This window comes from Lepus europaeus, chromosome 1 (genome assembly GCF_033115175.1).
Source record: "Lepus europaeus isolate LE1 chromosome 1, mLepTim1.pri, whole genome shotgun sequence".
NCBI lineage: Eukaryota > Metazoa > Chordata > Mammalia > Lagomorpha > Leporidae > Lepus > Lepus europaeus.
In genome coordinates this window covers 95,182,705-95,186,788 of record NC_084827.1, presented here as the reverse complement: position 1 = coordinate 95,186,788, position 4,084 = coordinate 95,182,705, and positions in this window count along the sequence as shown.

Genomic DNA, 4,084 nt, shown 5'->3' with positions numbered 1-4,084 from the left:
CCTGCCAACATGATGACAGTATGCAAAGGGACTTAAAGGATCTAGAGGAAAGGAAAGGCATAACTTCTCTCCCGGCAGCATTCCTCACAAACTGAAACCAGAGGTCAGATTAGGTTATGGAGTTTTGACTTTTACTCATTTTATACAACTACCCACTATACAGGTAAACCATTTTGACCCCATATGATCAGATCTGTTCTGGCTGACAACAAGGGCTGTGCCCAGTAAGACTGGAGCTGAAGTCAGCTGGAAGCAGGATACATGCCTTCCAAGGGAGTTTTCCTTGGCTCTGTGCCCTCTCCAAAGGGCCTTGTGGTCCTAGAATAACCAGCTCCTCTGAAAGCTACATCAGCCTCATGACCTCCTCCTGCGACAAGCGTCTCCAGGAACCAGGATTCACTAATTGCTTCTGGAGGCTACAATCAGCAACTTAATTGTCTTGCATTGGACAAAAACTCACTCTCTTCCCTCGGTCTTGTGCTCCGCTGCTTGCAGTTGGAACACTATAGCAGGAATCCCTGCTGAGCTTGTTTCCGTGGAAAGAGCCCTGGGATGAGATCCAGGAGAAGTGCCTGGTTCTACATCATACTTGCTGTGAAATCCTGGGTACAATCCAAGATATAATCTCTGGGAGTTTGTAAAATGAGCTGGTTAGATTAGATACTCTCTAGGATTCTTTTCACATCAAATTCTTAAAAATATCAAGACATGCTAATTAAAAATGGGTCCAAAGGTCCAAATTGTACTTTTTAAATTGGCAAAAATGAAACAGCGCTATTCACTATTGGCACGGACTCGTACCGTGCAGATGAGAAATCAAATTAGTAAGAAAAAACTAGTGAACATTTGTCATTATACCGAAAAGCTATTATAACACGCCTCCTCCCGGAAGTCCCCTCCTCAATTCCCAGAACTGGTTTCAAGGACTTAGCCACCATGTATGCAATAACATATCTACAATATTGCTTATAATGATAAAAACTTGGAAATAATATATTCACTTGCAAACCATTGATCTATTACAGTAAATTCATGTAATTCTACAGCATAAAGTAATTCTTAAAATGATGCTGTAGAAAAAAATTTAATAAAGTTGAAATGTTCCTGTATTAATACATAAAAATTATTTACTTAATACTTAGATTTAATTAGCAGCCACCCAGATGATCTCAATTTAGTTATATACATGGAACTATATCCCCCAGATCTGTCTGACTTATGACTGTTGAATAAAGCCACTCTGTCTTTCACAGCAAGTTGATGGCATGCGTAAGCCCCATTCTGCAAAATTCCCTAGTTATATCAGGTTCCTCATTCATGAATGTCTAGATCTCTCAGAAGACCCCTTACTTCCTCCACCAGCCCACCACTGCTCCAGATGCTAAAGGTGGGTCTTGGGGTCAGCACTGTGGCAAAGTGGGTTAAGCCACAGCCTGCAAACCCAGCACCCCTTGTGAGCACCTGGTCCAGTCCAGGCTGCTTCTCTTTTGGTCCAGCTCCCTGCTAATGTGCCAGGGAAAGCAGCAGGGGATGGTCCAAGGCCCGGGACCCCTGCCACTCACATGGAAGACCCAGATGGAGTTCCAGGTTCCTGCCTTTAGCCTGGCCCAGCCCCGGCCATTACAGCCATTTGGGGGAGTGCACCAGCAAGACCTGTCTCTCCCTTTCCTTCTCTCTCCTTTTCATTTTGTAACTCTGCCTTTCAAGAAAATAAATCTTTTTAAAAATCTGATGTATATAAATGGAATAAATTCATGTATTTCAAATATACAGTTTTTGTTTTCAAAGATTTTTTATTTATTTATTTGACAGGAAGAGTTACGAACAGTGAGAGAGAGAGAGAGAAAGAGAAAGGTCTTACCTCCGCTGGCTCACTCCCCAAGTGGCCACAATGGCCAGAACTGCGCTGATCTGAAGCCAAGAGCCAGGTGCCTCCTCCTGGTCTCCCACAGGTGCAGGGGGCCAAGGACGTGGGCCATCCTCCACTGCCCCCCCAGGCCACAGCAGAGAGCTGGACTGGAAGAGGAGCAACCGGGACTAGAACTGGTGCCCATATGGGAAGTAGTATGTAGAAAAACCACTGTTTCTCAGGAGTAAAGACAAGAGCTATAAACAATAATCACATATCAAAATTCTTTTTTAAAAATCTATTAAAAGTGAGTCTGAGCCCCCATACTACTTATTCACAGGTTTTTCTCCTCTCCCAAAACAATAACTTTATTCAAAATCTTATAAAGATCTAAAAACAATAATCTTTTCGAAACTCAGAGCTGATCATCCTCACCCCATTTCCCCTTCTTAAAACTGTGGCTTGCCATGACTCTAAAGATGAAGGTAAAACTCCTTAAGAAATCTAAAACTTCCTAAAATCTTGTCTGGTACAGCTGCTGTATACCTCCTCAGCCCTAACACATACTAGCCCCTCTCTTCTGTTTTCTTTAAGGAACACTTCTTTTAAAAAAAAATTCAAAGTAACTATGGGGGACAGCACTGTGGCGTGGCTGCTAAAGCTGCTTCCTGCAGTGCTGGCATCCCATAAGGTTACCGGTTCTAGTCCTGGCTACTCCTATTCCAATGCAGTGGAAGATGAGTTTTCTAAAAATACAAAGCACAATCCCTACCACACTTGAATGAAACTGCTTATAATCCTCCAAAATGGCGACTGTCTAAGCACCACAGTTAAGGAATCACTCTCCTGAGGCACCCATCTACAAACACAAAGACTCACATACTCACAGAGAACTCTTGCAGGGTTTGCTTCTGCTTATCACGGTAGTTCCTAGGCTGTGTCTTGACCAGAGACTGGGGTAGCCCTTCTTAGCTGCTGTCCTTCATTTTGTAGAGATCAGTACAGGGTGTCCTCAATAGTCTGGCTATACAACTGAGGTTCCCAACACTAGAATAGAGAAGGGGCACTCAGGCAACTGCTCCTGTGGCATCTTCTAACTCATTGACCGAATAATGGAGGTTTTCTCTTCCCTTGGATATCTTCAGTTCAGTGTAGAAAAACTGACTTAGTCAACATTTCTGGAGGTAGTGGTGGAAATTGAGATTCATAATCAATTTTTTAAACATTGATTTATTTATTTAAAAGTCAGAGTTACACAGAGAGAGAAGGAGAGGCAGAGAGAGAGAGAGAGAGAGAGGTCTTCCATCCACTGCTTCACTCCCCAGTTTGCCACAACAGCCAGAGCTGTGCCAATCCAAAGCCAGGAGCTAGGAGCTTCTTCTAGGTCTCCCACTTGGGTGCAGGGGCCCCAAGGACTTGGGTCAATTTCTACTGCATTGGAATAGGAGTAGCCAGGACTAGAACCGGTAACCTTATGGGATGCCAGCACTGCAGGAAGCGGCTTTAGCAGCCACGCCACAGTGCTGGCCCCCATAGTTACTTTGATTTTTTTTTTAAAAGAAGTGTTCCTTAAAAAAAACAGAGGAATTAGGTAGCCCAATTGAACTATAGATAAGTAATTAACGAGTTCCTCTTTTTTAGTTGAGATAGTTAGGGATGGTTAGTAAGATGTTGAAAGACTGAGAAAACAGAGAATGTCTTTTTTTTTAAAAAAAAAAGAATTTTGATTAAAAATTATTCTGTGGAAGAAATTTTTATATCAATAACTGGCTGGGGCCATTGCTGTAGCATAGTAGGCTAAGCCTCCCCCAGAGGCATGCTGGCATCCCAGATGATTTGTGTCCTGGCTACGCCTCTTCCAATCCAGCTATCTGCTAAAGGCCTGGGAAAGCAGTGGAAGATGGCCCAAGTGCTTGGGCCCCTGCACCCACTTGGGAGACCCAAAAGAAGATCCTGGCTCCTGGCTTTGGATCTGCTCAGCTCTGTCCATTGTGGCCATTTGGGGAGTGAACCAGCCGATGGACGACTTTTCTCCCTGCCTTTCCTTCTCTCTGTAACTCACTTCTCAAATAAATTTTTAAAAATCTTAACAAAAACACCTCACTGATTGTTTAAAAAAATAACTTCTGCCACCACACCATATTTAAAATGTTAATAATAATATAATATTCCATATACAAGGATTTAGCAGGAAACTAGCCACCTTTTAAAGGATAGCTAGGCAGTCCGGCATTG